The sequence below is a fragment of the Ahaetulla prasina genome, chromosome 2 (genome assembly GCF_028640845.1).
Source record: "Ahaetulla prasina isolate Xishuangbanna chromosome 2, ASM2864084v1, whole genome shotgun sequence".
Taxonomy (NCBI): domain Eukaryota; kingdom Metazoa; phylum Chordata; class Lepidosauria; order Squamata; family Colubridae; genus Ahaetulla; species Ahaetulla prasina.
Genome location: NC_080540.1, coordinates 59,339,985 through 59,356,943, shown reverse-complemented (window position 1 = coordinate 59,356,943; position 16,959 = coordinate 59,339,985). Strand labels below are relative to the sequence as shown.

At 41.4% G+C, this 16,959-nt stretch overlaps 1 protein-coding gene across 7 annotated transcripts in view; it reads left to right on the top strand.

The window, feature by feature from the left end:
• PLXNA1 (plexin A1) overlaps positions 1-16,959 on the top strand; it is a 405,135-nt gene that overhangs the window by 30,055 nt on the left and 358,121 nt on the right. The window contains exon 2 of one of the 7 annotated variants that reach the window (XM_058168160.1): positions 2,653-2,723. The exons of the other annotated variants lie outside the window; for them this stretch is intronic. The gene's annotated coding sequence lies outside the window, so the exon portion shown is untranslated. The remainder of the gene's footprint in view (positions 1-2,652; positions 2,724-16,959) is intronic. 7 annotated transcript variants of the gene reach the window in all.

The following is a 16,959-nucleotide window of genomic DNA, read 5'->3' as shown; positions in this document are numbered from 1 at the left end:
GGCAATTTTGAGACCTCTGGCAAGAATCAGATGGCCCTATCCTGGCAACTTTCTCTTTTTTGCAGTGGAGGAAATAGAAAATAGGATATGGGGGGAGGAGAAAGGGAATACCTGGGAAGCTGAAGAAGCTTTTTGGATGAGAAGTGAAATGTCTTCAAAGAAAAATCAGAAAGTTCAGTTGCCTCTTGAAAAAGCTCCTTTGGGACTCCTAGAAAAGAGAGAGAGGGAAAACCTTGGTTGTTAGAAGGGAAGGGAATATCGTCCCACCCAGGGCAGGTTGTCTCTAGCTGATTATCTCAGAGGGACTGCTTAGACCAAAATAATTTATATAGAGATTCCTGGGTACAGTAATCAAGAGCAGAATGTGAAATCTCTTAATTTTTGTTACTGAAAAATATTTAATAGAGTCTATAAAGGTAAAGGTTCCCCTCGCACATATGTGCTAATCGTTCCCGACTCTAGGGGGCGGTGCTCATCTCTGTTTCAAAGCCGAAGAGCCAGTGCTGTCTGAAGATGTCTCCGTGGTCATGTGGCCAGCATGACTAGACGCCATAGGCAAACACTGTTACCTTCCCACCAAATGTGGTTTTTACATGCTTTCAAAATGCTAGATTGGCAGAAGCTGGGACAAGTAATGGGAGCTCACCCTGTTATGTGGCACTAGGGTTCGAACCGCTGATATGTGACCTTTCAATCGACAAGCTCAGCATCTTAGCCACTGAGCCACCACATCCCTTTATATAGAATCTATAGCTATTATATAGACTATTAACCTTCTCATCGTTCCCATCACTCATCTCCTTCCACTTATGACTGTATGACTATAACTTTGTTGCTTGTATCCTTACGGTTTATATTGATATTGATTGTTTCCTGATTGCTTATTTGTACCCTCTGACTATCATTAAGTGTTGTATCATAAGATTTGATGAGCGTATCTTTTCTTTTATGTACACTGAAAGCATATGCACCAAGTCAAATTCCTTGTTTGTCCAATCATACTTGGCGAATACAAAATTCTCTTCTACTCCTCCTCTCCTCTTCTCTTCTCTTCTCTTCTCTTCTCTTCTCTTCTCTTCTCTTCTCTCCTCTCCTCTCCTCTCCTCTCCTCTCCTCTCCTCTCCTCTCCTCTCCTCTCCTCTCCTCTCCTCTCCTCTCCTCTCCTCCCCTCCTCTCCTAGCTGTGGCCAAATGGTTGCAAAAAAAGCTGGCCCCTTGCTCTCTGTTATGGTATTTATTCTGTTAATAGGGCTGATGATAATCTTTCAGATTTGTGGGGAAATTTCCTGCAGACTTGGGATTGGGGCTGATTCGCTTGAATCAGAAAGCTCAAATGAATCAATACTGAAGCTGAATCCTGACCAAACAGAGCCTTGATATTTTTGGCTGTTCCCAACTTTGAGAATTAGGTAGTCTTTTGACTCTGTGTGGGTTGTATTCTGCCAGTAGGAGCAGGTGCAAAACTGTGGTTTACTCTGGAATTAATCTATGTCATATGAGACTCAGGAAGTATTAATGGTCTGGAGTGTTTAGTTTGCTGACTGTGACCCTTCTGGCATAGGACAGCTTGGCCAACACAGTCCCTGCTCTGATAACCTCCTTTTGGATTTTAGCTATAAGTGTTGGACTTGGGTCTGTCTCAGCAAAGCATGCAACTATTCTAGGAGGAACAAAGGAAGGGGCTCTTTATGTTGTGGCACTCCAGGTTTGGAATGCCCACTTCCTGGAACTAGGTTGGTACCACGTTATTTTACAGCTTTCAGCAAAGACCTGGCTTTAGGGCTCACTCTTTAACACTTAGCAACCATGCTAAGCCCGACCATGGCTTTTGTTCCTCAAGAGCCTTTCTTTCAGGGTTGCTTGATTATTATTATTGTGTTCTAAAACAAACGTTAAAACAATTTTAATTGTTTTAATTCTGATTTTTAAAAATTGTAATTTGTGATGGGGCAAGTAGTGAAATGGCTATAAAGCTTTGAAAGAAACAAATATATTTGTTTGGTGTGTATGTGTGTGTGTGTGTGTGTGTGAAAGATTATACAGACCAGGAGATGCAGCTTCATTTGTAAGATGTTTTTTGTGTCTTCTAACCTACTGTTGTGGTCCGTCAGCAGCCTGCGGAGCTGGCAACAGAGTTGGACAGCGATGAGGCTGAGATGGGGCCAGGGCCATCGTGGAGTGAGGTGCAGCCTCCAGAGCCTCCAAGGACTGATGGCAGTCTGAGTAGATAGTAGACTGAGGCAGAGGAACAGGAGGAGCCTGTTCCTAATGCACGCATGAGAAGAGCTGCCAAAAGGCAAGAGCAGCTCAGGCAAAGAGGATGACTTGGGAGTAGGGTCAAGAGATGATTGGCCCCTTCCATAAGGCTTAAAAGAGACCAGCAATGGTATTTGGGCTTTGCCGGAAAACAACGTTGGTAGCTTCATCTTTTTGCATTTATTTTTGTATCGGTGACTTCTGAATGTTTGCCCAAGAAGGGCCTTTGGCAGTTGCCTAATTGGACCAAGGTTGGTGATAGAACTGAGGAATTTGTGTTGGGAAGAATTTGCTTTAATTTAGTTGAACTACGCTGGGAATGAAGTAATTCTCAGCTGTTCGAATAAAGTTTGTTTGTTTTTTCACTGACTGAGTTTCCTGCTATCTACCATTATAGGTTTTGCCTGGGTCACAAAACCTACGATGGGATCGGCTTCCCACCTCATGACTTGTTGTTCCTTCTTTTGAGTAATGAAGGGGCCTCTTCTGAGTTCCCCATTTAGCCCTCATTCTGTCAGCCCTTTCCCAGCTCTGAGCTTTGGGAAATCTGTACAAAAGACCTCCTGAATGGGTAGTAAATACCAAAGGCAACATGGAGATATTTTCTCTGCCTATCACATCACAGGACCAAAGGGTGAGTCCTTAAGGGACACCCAGCAGACTGTGGAATGTGAAGGGAAAAAAGTTTCCTCTCCAAATGAAACTGCTAGGAAGCTCCTTGATTCAAAAGAGACACTGCCTTTAATACAAACCTTGGTTGTGTTCTCTGATTTGGCTTCTTAAGAAACATCTTGTACCTTTCTCACCTTTGAAAGTTGAAACTAGGGTTTACAATAGGAAATTGAGTATTTGGAAGAGGTTACTTTTAAAAAAAATATTTATATAGTTTATGCATATATACTGCAGGATACTTCTGCTGGCTGCCAACAGTTCCGCAGTTCGATTTTTATTATTATTATTATTTTTTTATTTATTTATTTGCATTTATATCCCGCCCTTCTCTGAAGACTCAGGGCAACTTACACTATGTCAAGCAATAGTCTTCATCCATTTGTATATTATATACAAAGTCAACTTATTGCCCCCAACAATCTGGGTCCTCATTTTACCTAGCTTATAAAGGATGGAAGGCTAGTCAACCTTGGGCCTGGTGGGATTCTCACTGGATCAAGGTTGCCTCAGCCGTCCATCCTTCTGAGGTCGGTAAAATAAGGACCCAGATTTTTGGAGGGGATATGCTGACTCTGTGAACCGCTTAGAGAGGGCTGTAAAGCACTGTGACGTGGTATATAGGTCTAAGTGCAATTGCTATTAACAAAACATTTTTAATCTTAAAAAGAAAACAAAAGTGAAAAATACAAATTAAGAAAGAAGAGAAAAGATATCTACCTTATATTTTATATTTAACAATAGTTACTGATTTACTAATGAATTCAGTACTATAATATGAACAATAAAATATCTTACAATAATATCCCAAACTCTCTGACAAGGTAACATCATTTAATTATTTGAAAATATTGCCTTTACCAAAACAGATAGATCAAACATTTCTGACAAGATTCTTTGACATCTGGAACAATATCACTTTTTTCAGTTTCTCATTATTAATGTGGGTTGAGGATTAAAAAAAACCCATACTTTTTCTTATTTATTGAATCACACAGCCACCTTTGTCATACCTGAGTCATTTTATTGGATCATGGATATTTCAGTTATAATTATAACAGCAGGTTTAGATGATTTTGCTACACTGTTATTGTTTGACATTAAACTTTGTGTTCTAACTTAGCACTAACCAGGAGCATCCAAAGGTATAGAGTGTTTCTGGGCTAGCAAGAAGCTTTCTTCGTATGATAGAGTAGTTTAGATTATGCAATGTTCATGTATATTTGATTAAACCATTGGTGAGGGAGAGCTTTATACTACATTTCCATGAACAACTCACTTTAATGTTTCTATCTGTCAGTTGCATTCATAATATGTTTTTCAGAGCAGGAGTAGCATTATCATTGATGTACATATTGGCAGGTTTAACACTGTGAGCTAAGTCATAATATGGTTTGCTTAATGTGTTATTTGAACCAAGTCTTGTTGGAAGGCTTCCAATGTGCCAGTCAAAATACAGTACTCAGTTATTACATATTTTTTGCTATAGGTTTTATCTAAAATGAAAAATGATGAAAGATGGGAGGGTTATTTATAGTAGCAACAGTTCATTGGATGATATTTTGTCATTGGATTTTTTGTAGATTTTGGGAAACGGTTTAAGAATAGCCTTGTCTAGAAGCACACTGAAGGGGAGTAGAACTGCTTTAGAGTTTGCTGTGCTGCAATAGCAAGAACAATAACACTTAGATTTATATACCGCTTCACAGTGCTTTACAGCCCTCTTTAAGTGGTTTTACAAAGTCAGCATATTGCCCCCAAAAATCTGGGTCCTCATTTTACCAACCTTGGAAGGATGGAAAGCTGACTCAACATTGAGCTGATCAGGAGATGCACATCAGAGGTATAAAGTATCTGAAAAGATAGATTCTGCTTATGGCTTGTTGCCATTATTTTACTGTGATTTTTGGGGAGAATCTTAACTTATCTTGATCTTGGATCCTAAAGACCTTCAAATGAACTATTCAACCTCTTGGAAAGAGCTGCCTCTCATCTTTTGCCTTCCGAGGCTCTGAAGTGATGCACACAATAAATAGAGTTGTTGAAAAGTTCCTTGTGGTAAACATTAATAAACACTTTGAGTCACCGGGCAGAAAGGGCCACCAGTTAATTCTCATTTGTGGCAACCCAAATGAAGTCTAAGAAATGGAACTGTGTTTATAACTCACAATTCATCCCTTGCTGCATTTATATCTCCCATTTATCCTGCTGGCTTTTTAATCTTACTGTACTCTCTATGTCCCTTGTGCAAGGACCATCTTGACTAAAGATATATTAATAGCAATAACAGCAACAATAATAATGCTGTGACTGTTAATTAAGCTGTACAGCACCCTTGTGGATGAGTTGCTGTTGATGCCTTCATTTAGAACAAATGAATCACAGTATCAAGATGTTTTCTGAGCATCTTATTTATCAGTCTAAACATAATATTCACATACAGTTTTAGTTGTCTTCATATTCAGAGGTTTGACTTTTCTTGCATTGGTAAAGTGGAAGGAAAGGAGGAAGTACGCAGCAGTTAAATTTTCTGAATCAGTTCTTCAATATTTGATAGCTATTCAACTGGAAGGGGGCGGGAAAGGCTTCTAGATTTAGTAGAATAAAAATCAAAATATATTTAGATTTTAGAAAAAGCCTTTAAATGAAAATATGTTGCTCTAAATCATGTCTTATTCTTTTTACCTGACTTTGCTGTCTGAAAGAGTTAACAAAGCAACCTCTTCAAATCAATACATATAAGAAACTAGCAAATTTCAAGGCGGTTATGGATTTCATGCCATAAATATTGAATCTGGGCCAAATCAAAAACTATTGGCTTCTTACAAGATTTAAATCAACTTCTATCTCAAATTTTCATTCTGTTTCTGATTGGAAACTCCAATGATGTCTCTCCTCAGAAAGTTTTGAGAAGTGTACATTTGTATCTAACACCTCTCTCTCTACCTGATTAGATTCCATTTGTAGAGAGACTTTCATTTTCCTCACAGAACAATATGATTGCTTAAATACAGCTTAGTAGTACTTGCTCAGAAGGGTAAGGAGAGAATTTTAAGGAGGAGAAGGGAGGAGATGCAAGCCCCAAGGGTGGAAGTAAGGGAGGAGCATGAGGGTCACTCTAGATAACTTAAGTATGGTCAAGAGATTTGAAAACATTACATAGGCACCAAACTATTTAGTTCTGCTTGAAGAGTTACAAGCTTCGTGTAGTATTGCGGGGTCTCTTTTGAGTTCCAAAAAGGGAATAGAACAGCAAGATATATTTTTTTTGCTACCTTTATTAGGAAAAGGCTGGCATGAAGGCATTAGGGAGGTAAGTCCAATGACTTTCCGGGTTTTAAAATAATGCTCTTTGGAAGTTTGTGGGGGTAGTGGCTGCAGCCAGTCAGGCAGCAGTCTTAGCCAATGGAGTTCACAGAACAGCTGTGATCTGAATTTGAAAGAAGCTTCTTTTGGCCATTTTTTTTAAAGGTGGAGGGAGCTCCTAACAGATTTTCCTTTCCAGCCTGGGTGAAAGGAAGATATATTGGTTCTGCAAGCCATGTGACCAGATTGCCATCTGATGGTCCCATTTTGTTTTTATTGCACATAGCTTATGATTTTGTCAGACAAGTAAATGCGAGCACTCAACCACGCTTCCTTCCATCTGGGTTTCAAGTCTTCTTTGATATCAACTTTCTTTTAAGTTCTTCTTCCTCTCCTTCTTAAGGAGCTGCTGCATCCTATTGTAGTATTGCTGTCTGAGTCAGACTGACTCCTTCTCCCTACTCTCCCCCTCTCCCCTCCCTCTGCTTTCCTCTTAGGAAGTTTGGCACTGTTTGCTTTCTTTTTTTTTTGCCCTGCTAGAAGAATGGAATGTATTTTTAGGCCTCTTTGCTTTGCTCTCTGAATTGCCATGCAGCATCTGAATGCTTTGGGCAAAGTTTATTTATTTATTTTGTCCCTTTTAAGAATATATAATGCAGTCCATTGCAGACCTGGGCTTGGTTCCAAGGCGTCTGCCTAGAGGGTTTGTAAAGCACTGTAACCACGGTGGCCATGTTTGTGGAGGAGAAGTGACTTCCTGTTAGCAAGTATACATGTCTGGCTGGTATGGAGGAATGGGGCTTTTAGCAGGGGGTGTGCAGTTAATCCTCTGTGTGTGTGTGTGTGTGTGTGTGTGTGTGCAACTTCTGAAGGTGATGTTACCCAGTAAATGTTGCCAGGCTTGATTTATGATACTAAGAAGGAAACATGCTCAAATATCCTCAAACCCCACAGCTTCAACCTTAAACTGTCTCTACACATTCCTCACCCCATTCCTAAGAGGACCGTAAAGGGGGCGTGCATAAGCGCACCAGTGTGCCTACCTTCTCTGTCCTACTGTCTCCATTTATTTGTATTCATTTCCCTCATTCATGTCCATGTTCATAATTATACCTGCTATCTTGTACGTACTTGACAAACGAATGAATGAATGAATGAATGATACAGTACTGATATAATGGAGGTAAAAGAGTATGTGTGTATTCGTTCTTTAATGGCTAGAAATGTCATATAATGCAAACTTTAGCAGTCTCTTACCCTAGTTAGTAACTGATATTGCAAGATCTACCTGTGACTCCAAGGGAGGCCTACATAATTATTCATACGCTCACCCAGCATATAATTCCTCTATTCATTCCATCTCACACCGCTTCCCTCCAATTGCTATTAAGCTTGGAACAAAATGCCCCCCCCCAAAGAATTAAAGCATCACTCGCTCTCCATAGCTGCACCTCCAGTCACTGATCCATACTGTAATTAGGCTTGGCTGAAGCTTTCCACAGGAGTCAATAGAGAAAGCTTTGGCAATTCAGATTTATGAGGGGGTATATTTCAACCCATAGGGAGGAGGTTAACCCTTCTCTTCTTGTTTGTGACAGGGCCACCCCACAGATTTTTCCCCATTTGGCAGTTGAATTTGAAAAAGAAAACTTTCACTGATTTCAAGTGAAGGCTGCCGCAGCATTGATAGCACAGTGGTTAGAATGCAGTGTTGCAGGCTAATTCTGCCCACTGCCAGGAGTTTGATCCTGACTGGCTGAAATTTGACTCGGCTTTCCATCCTTTCAAGGTAAAATGAGGACCCAGGTTGTTGGGGGCAATATGCTTACTCTGTAAACTGCTCAGAGAGTGCAGTAAAGCCCTATGGAGCAGTATATGTTCTATTTTTTGGAGTATAAGACGCACCTTAGTTTTTGGGGAGGAAAATAAGAAAAAAGTTGATCGACAGGTGGATCAGCCTCCCTGAATACCCCCAATCAGCTGTTCCCAGAGGTGAATTTTAGCAACAGATTCCTTGTGTCTTGCTTTTTTTTTTTTTTGCTTTTTTTCCTGCCTCTGAAACTTCTGAAACTCTGTTTCAGAAAAAAAAATCTGCCTCTGAAAGCCTCTGAAATGGCTTTAGAAAAAGAGCCTCTGAAGCTCTGTTTGGGGGCTTCTTTTCTGAAGCTTCGTTTCTGATGCTTTTTTCAGCCTTTGAAACCTCCCTTTGAGAAGCTCAGTGGGGCTACATTCGGAGTATAAGACACACCAAGATTTTCACCCTCTTTTTTTGGGAAAAAAAATGCGTCTTATACTCTGAAAAATACAGTAAGTGCCATTGCTATGTTAAAGGAGAATGGTTAGTTTATCTCTCCCCCAATGTAACCTTGTCAATAAGAAACTGTCCTTTAAATAGCTGTTCATTTTGATATACTGGAAAGTTTTTGCTAAGTCTGATTAGTGCAAGAAATGTAAACTGAAGAATGGATACCACAACAGGTGGAGCAAAGTTTCCTCATTTGTAATACAAATGCTAATTGGGTAAGTAAGGTAAAGTGTTAAAAGTCAAACTCAGCTTCTGGTATCTTTGTGTCCTCGTGGTTTGCTTGGAAACATTCTTGTGGTTGTTTGCCATTCTCCTTCCTGGATATTTCTCAATTTCTGGTGTAGTCTACACCTCAAAGACTAACCGGACCTGACCCCGCTGAGATAATTTAGGTAAACTTGGATTGACTCTGAGGTCACTGGATGTAAGATGCTGCTGACGGCTCACGTGATCTGGTTTAAAAAATAAAAGCTTTAAAAATTGAACCCAGATTACTGTTGTCAGATTTGCTTCACACACACACACACACACACCTTAATTCAGTAGCAAAATAACACCAGGAAAAAAAAGTAGAATGAAGGAGAAGAAGTGGGAAGAAGTATGCAAGGAATGTCTTTGTAAAGGACAAGTAAGATCCATTCCAAATGCCACCACATTCCCAAGATTCAGTAAACTGTAAATCTGACAGAAACTTTTCTGTTTCTTGAATGAAGGCTCAGTGAAGGCTTTTTTCATTAGTTTGGTTCAACAAGTAGTTGACTTTATTGATCTTTAGAAGTTAAACAGCATTGAATCTGATGAATATTTGGGGAAAAAGACCATCAGGAAATCTATATTTATACATAATTTAGACTAGGATGTTAAAAAAAGCAATGGCAAACTATCTCCATATTACTGCCAACAAAACTATATGGATAGCTCCTTAATGCAACCAAGATTTAGAAGATGAATTTACCTTCATATTGGTAATCCCAACTTTTGTCCATGTTTTTTTATCTTCCAATTTTCTCTTCCTTTTTAAAGAATCTCTACTTTTTAGCGGGCTTTGGCAAAGAATTGTTTCTATTTTTGTACTAACTTCGACTTCTTTAACTATGACTTCTTATTTAAACAATCATAGTTTGCTTATACATTAAAGAAAAGAACCAGCAAATTCTGCCCAAAAAATATGCTTCCTTTCCACAGAATGTTTTATCATTCTTTTTATGTAAGATTCATTTCTTACTTCTTGTTGGATTAAACCAGTGGCAGTCAACCTGGTCGCTACCGCCCACTAGTGGGCGTTCTAGCTTTTAATGGTGGGTGGTAGGGGGTTTGTCCAATACTGAAGCACTTTCTTTTTTTTTAATTTAACTGACTTTTAAAAAAAAATTCATAGCATTATTTAAAAAACATTTTCATTAGGTTTTCATAAAATTCCCCGTGACAATTTAAATTTCTGAAAATATACTATTTGTATCGCCCGCGCATAAGTTTAGTTCACGTTATGTAAGTGAAACTAAATGGCGCTATAGTGCAACCGCAAACAAAAGAGCCTCGTCCCAGCTGTAACAGACAAGCAGAGCAGGTAGCTGCCCCCCCCCACAAACCCAATCCACGATGTGTGAAAGGCATGCGCAAATGACGATACATGGCATATTACTGTGGAACCGGTGGGCGGTTAGAAAATTTTACTACTAACAGAGATACAGAAGTGGGCAGTAGGTATAAAAAAGTTGACTACCCCTGGATTAAACGATGATCGTTCTTGCACTTCGTACATACACACGCATGCAAGCACACCCACATACACACCCACAAAATCTTTTGGTTTTACTCCTTTGAAGATGGATGGTCAGATCAGCATTATAAATTATTTGAGATTGTGTGTGCAGATTATTCTGCATCAGCAAATGAGGATGAGGGGTTTGTACAAGGAACAGTGTTCATGGGACTTCAGAAGCCTGAGGTTTGAAGCAGGCAGATGAAAGTTAAAAAAGCACACGTCATTTCTATAAGTGATTTGGTGTTTGTTTGTTTTTTGCTGCAGAACCATGTTTACATTTGAAAATGGGACATAAATTTTCTAACAAAAATTTTCTAAACAAAGTTCGCTTCTACAGATTAGCTTTCTTTTAGCCTTCCACCTTCCAGATGCATTCCTGTTGTGATTCCTGTTGTCAGAATTTGCAGCCAGATCACGATTCTGGCTGAGAAATCCTGGGAATTGTAATCCAACCCTTCTGGTGGGAGAAAGTTGTGATTTTGGGGTTTCGTTGTAACCTGTGCTGCAGGAAAAAGAATTTGCATGCCTGCCATTGCCACTGAACTCATTAGATATTTAAATATAAGGGACTTCTCAAGTGCATGCTGATTCATATTACAGCTTAACAAAAAATGATAATCAAAACGAACTGATATGGCTCTTCAGGTATCACTAGATCAGGGGTCCCCAACCTTTTTAGAATAGAATAGAATAGAATAGAATAGAATTTTATTGGCCAAGTGTGATTGGACACACAAGGAATTTGTCTTGGTGCATATGCTCTCAGTGTACATAAAAGAAAAGATACTTTGGACCTCAGGGACCACTAAATTCATAATTTTGAATCCTGCGGACCACTAATATGATCTGCCTAATGACTGGCTGGGTGGGCATGGCTAGGTGGTCATGTGACTGGGTGGGAGTGGCCAACTCAATATCACTCACGTTGACGGTTGCCTTGATGGCCTCTACTTGCTCCTCCCCTCCCAGCCACTCCTGGGCAGGCAAAGGGCCCCAACAGGAAGCAGTTGTTGGAGCTAAGCAGCCACCACAAGAAAGAGTTGGCAAAATAGCCCAGTTCAAATTGGATCTTGCCGAGAAGGAGGCTCAACAGAAGCACCTCACTGAGGACTATGACCATAGGCTTTCCAAGCAGAAGGAAGACCTGTGGGAATGCAAGGCCAGGTACCGGAGCCTGGAGGCTCAGCGGGCTGAGATGGTCAGCCAGTTCCATGCCTTGAGGCAGCCCCACTGGAATGAGGCCCTCTGGCTCTTCGCCACCAGCAGCACTTCCCTCTAGCCTTCACCTAAAGCCCCACACTGGGAGGCTGAAGCAGACTCTAAGTCGCACTTTCTGTCCCCCTCCAACCCACACAAAAATACCCTAAGGTAACACAACACAAACATTCATTGCACATATCCGGCCATAGTTTGAGGACCCCTGATTTAGTACAATATAAAAAATGCAAATCATTTTTCTGTGGACCACCGAAATTTTCTCACGGACCACCAGTTGGTGACTGCTGCACTAGATCAGTGGTTCTCAGCCTGTATAGTTCTGCGACCCCTTTAATACAATTCCCCACGATGTGGCGACCCCAACCTCAGAAGGGGAAAAAAAGCGGCAAATTGTTTTTTGGAATTTATCGCGCCTGAAGCCGTATTGGCTAGCGATCTGAACTGCTTGCAATTGCCTTGAGGACGGAGGCATTAAAGCAGAGACTCCTCCCCTATTAAGTTTATGGCGCCTGAAGCCTGATTAGGCTAGCGATTGGGAGTGATTGCAGGTGGCTTGAGAGGGAGACATCAGAGCAAAGATTTCTCTCTTTTTTAATTCATCGCGCCTGAAGTTGAATTCAGCTAGCGATTTGAAGAGCCTGCAGCTGGCTTGTGAAGTCAACCATTGGAGCGCGATTCTTCGACTCGCAAGTATACTTCCCATATTTCTGATGGTCTTAGGCGACCCCTGGCAAATCGTCATTCTTTTTTTTTTTTTAAATTTACATTTATATCCCGCCCTTCTCCGAAGACTCAGGGCGGCTTACAGTGTGTAAGGCAATAGTCTCATTCTATTTGTATATTTACAAAGTCAACTTATTGCCCCCCCCAACAATCTGGGTCCTCATTTTACCTACCTTATAAAGGATGCAAGGCTGAGTCAACCTTGGGCCTGGTGGGGCTTGAACCTGCAGTAATTGCAGGCTTCTTACAGCCTGAGTCACCACGGCCCATTCGACCCCCAACAGGGTCGCGACCCACAGGTTGAGAACCGCTGCACTAGATGGTTGAGAAGTTTGTCTTCAGTTGAACAACATTAAAACAACATTAAAACATAGGCAGTACTTTATGTACTGTTTGATACTGTATTCAAAGAAGCTAAGCATAATAAATTGGAATTCTGGCAATTCCTCTGGATTGCACCAGTTTGCTGAAAGCTGCTGTAATATCAATCAAGCTTGCAGCTTTCTTTTCCCTCCTAATCCGCTTGTACTGATTTCCTCATCCAGATGCCTTCCTGAATTTAAGCTGCTTTCCTTTTCTAAATCCCTTTGGGGTGCTTGTCCCTATGAATGGGCTACTTGGCACAGCCTGCTGGTCCAGCCCTTCCCTGGTGTTTAAGTAACTTATTAGCCAGTGACTCTCAGAAACTTAAGTAATATTATTTCATTTCATTGCTGCATTGCAACAGAAAGCAGATCAGATACAACTTCCCGCATCTTGGCAGGGATTTCACAGAAATGTTCATCTTTTCTTTACTGAACACAAGGTTATTATGAAAAATGTTGTTTTTTTAAAAAAAATCTCTTAGCTGCAAGAATAGCTTGCAAGTGGAATCAGTTATGGGAGGAGGTGATTTCAAAGGCCGTCTTCCAAAGCTGTGAGTCCCATGGTTGATAAACAAGGATGGTTCTCCTTTAAATTAGCAGTGGAGAACTCTTAACAGAGAAGTTAAAAAAAAATCTCATGTCAGAGGCTCTGTGATAATGGCCATATCATTAAGACTCAAGATGAGCTTAGTTGTATGTGGCTGTGTAAACATATCTATTTTTCTTGGCTGCAATATGGAAGTGGTTTGACATTGCCACCTTTTAGGGTGTTTCTCCAATATTGCAATCCATCCTAAAGTCTCAGACTTCCTGGTAGCCTCCTATCTAAGCACCATTAGGACTAATCTGGTTAGCCTTTTTTGAAATCAGGCAAGGTCAGCTAGGCTCATGGGAGCAGTTGTTAAAAGTACTTTTGAGAGCCTTGCAGACTGTTTTCTCTCTTTGTCTGCAGTGTGGAAGAATAGCCTTTAATAGCATGGCAGTTGAATTGTTTTGTAGAAGCCTAGCAATCTGCACTAAATTAATGAAGAACAAGTTAAGGGTGGAAATGAGACATGCTATGGAAAATTAGCTGCTGGCACAGTTTTCCAAGTTTAGTACAATCAATACAGCCCGCCTGTATAAAATGTATTTTTGTCTTGTTTGTGGCTCAGTGGCTAATGCAAACTTAGCCAATGTGGTTAGTTTATGGTTCAGGGTATCAAGGGATTCTAAGCAGTTGAACCATTTCACTAAACCATGGTTCATTTAAGTGTGATTTAGCATGTGTGAGTGGGGGTGGGGATGGGGTGGGAAAGTCATGTGATTGAGGTCATTTGAAAACTTTTGCACCAGAGATTACAGTGTCACCTGCCTCTGTGAGCCAGGAAAGGGGATTTTGGATTGAACAGGCAAAAATATTGAGATCTTGGCATTTTACCATGCCTAGTCAATAGATTAGACTATTGTGCTTTTCCAGTCATGGCCCTCAGTGAGCTGTGTCTTGCTGGATTGTATAATCCATGTGTTAATACTTACACTGAAGGTTACTACCACAGCAAATTGGGAGAAGTTATGCGCCTCGATTAAGCCACAGGATTCATTCTTAGTGGTACCCAGATCTGCTGCCGCAGAGACTGAAAAGTGCTATTTCTGGACAGGATCCAGCTGCAGAGTCCATGGCTGATCCCAGTAATGTTCTTGCCACTTGGTGCTTGAATTGCACAGCTGTGCCTGCTTTATTTGGACACCGATGCCAGTGTCACACTGCTTGTCTATCGCTCAAGTGGATCTGCATATAGTTCTTAGAAGCCAAGGGTCTTGTGAATTTTGTGGCAAATTGGCTTATCTCCTTGCAGGTTTAGCTTGCTTTCCCAGACCTATGCTGAATGTTGGGATGATTGTCTGTACCTCTCAGTGGACAACTTTGTGATCAAAGCCCTGTGCAGGAATTGTCTGGCAGTTTGTGGGGGAACTGGGGTTTTGGGTGGGAATAAAAGTGGGGAATCCTGTACATGAAACCAATGGGAAGCTGAACGTCAACCTGACATCTGCTTAGCTAGGGAGAGGTCTGTGGGTGGGTTAAAATTGTATTTACTATCTGGAATGCAAGCCGAGGGTTTGCTTGATTTACTGCTGTGTGCCAGAGAGTCAGAAAGGAGTTAACCGGAATGTAGCTCTCAGGACGCTGTTAAAGTCTGCAATTTGGTTTTTCCTGTGCTGCTTGCCGATCGTAAACTTCCTGTTCTGATAATGGGAAATATGTGGTGTCAGATGTACAAGGTTGGAGGAAGAAATAATGTTTGTATCTATTCTCTCTCCCTCTCTCCCTCCCCCCTCCCTCTCCCTCCCTCCTTTTACATCGCACATGGGTTTTTGCCAGTTACACTCTTTACATCATACCACTGTATCTAATTCTTCTGGAAGAATCCAAGGTCCTTGATTCTACATCAGTGGTGAAATTCAATTTTTTTTAACTACCGGTTCCGTGGGCGTGGCTTGGTGGGTGTGGCAGGATAAGAATACTGCAACATCTCCATTCCCTTCCCACTCGAGGGGAAGGACACTGCAAAATCTCCATTCCCTTCCCACTCCAGGGGAAGGATACTGCAAAATCTCCATTCCCACCCACTCTGGGACCAGCCAGAGGTGGTATTTGTCGATTCTCTGAACTACTCAAAATTTCCGCTGCCGGTTCTCCAGAACCTGTCAGAACCTGCTGGATTCCACCTCTGTTCTACATGGCCTTGAACTGGGTCAGAGCACTGCTTGGGAAGCATGATGAAGTTCAAGGATGGAGGATAGAGAAGAAAGCCTTTAGAGATTCTGTCCTTGTGATCGCATGCACACAACACAGTCAGGGGCTTGGGTGTGTGGTCAGTGTCACTTGTGCCAATGAGGCTGTTGATCATTGATCAAATGCTCCTGCTATTCAGGGTTTCTCCAGGGATTGATCATCCCCCCAATTTAGCTAAATAAATAAAATATTCCAGAAAACACACACACACACACACACACACACACACACACACACACACACACACACACACACACACGTTGATTGTCTTTATTTAGTACCCTATTATGATTTATGTTGATTGCTTATTTAGCATCCTATGACTATCATCACTGAGTGTAGTATTTTATGATTTATGATGATTGTATTTTATGATTATGATCATGATTTATCACTTGTTGCTTGTGTGTACGCTGAGAGCTGATGCACTTGGTGTGTCCAATCACACTTGGCCAATAACTCGCCTGTTCTGTATTCTGTTCTATAGGATCCTTCCATTTTATGTCTTGGGGACTGTATATGCCAGCCAGATCAGGCTAATAAAAATTAAGATTTTCTTCTTGCAAACACAACCTTTTCCCTCCTCCCCCAGCACAGTTCCTAGGCAGATGGTGTGGCTGTTGTGTTCCACTGAGATGTTTACCGCATAATCCTCATGGAGCAGAGGAGTTGCTGTAGGTTATTCCCCCCCCCCCCGCTCCGTTGGGAGATCTGACTGTTCGATGCCTGCAGGATGGTTTTTTTTCTGGTACCCTGACAGAGTTACAGAATCAAGCCGGAGGTGTTGGTGGCAGCGACGGCAGCTTTCCTGCCTTGCTGTAGATCTTCATGTCAGGTCAAGCTTGTATGTAGGACAAGAGTTTTTTTTTTACTTGTGCTCCTTACTTGCTGATTTGAAAAGCACTTCCAGAATGCAAGGTATATTTAAAACGAGGCCACTCTGGTTCGTTATTACTGACTTCTATTTGTTGAGTGTTGAGTGAGACAGACAGAAGACCCTATTTTCCCCCCTTTTGGAGCTGTATTTTAGAAGTTGGAGATTTAGGGGTCTGCCGAGGCAAAAGCTGGAGCCTTCCCCCAAATCTCTTTCAACATTACCTCCCTATTTTGATCTTTGTTCTTTCACAATCAGCTGCTGTTTCTGGTCTTAGCTTTCTTGTATGGTAATTAAGATGGTTCAAAAAGATGCTTTGGGGGCCTTGGGACTTTTACTAAGCCCAGTTGCTCTGCCGCCACAAGGGGGTTATTTTTGTTAGGATTGCATTACGGTGGGAAGGAAAGGTTAATCCTCCTCTGCCTCTGTCTCAGAGGGAATCAGTTCACACAGCTGTTGTTGTTATTGTTATTATTTTAAAAGCACTCGTTGTTGCCTTGTTCCTCATGAGACCTTAACATGCCTAAATGCCACACAGGAATAGGCAGACTGGATCTGGCGCTTGGGTCTGCAGTATCCCCCATCCACCCCTCCCCGCCCTCCCCTCAGCATAAAATAGCTGGTCTGCTTACACGCAAAGAGCCGGATCTGATGTGAGGGCAAATGCCTGACTGTAGCTGTGTGGAATTCTTGCCCTGTGTAA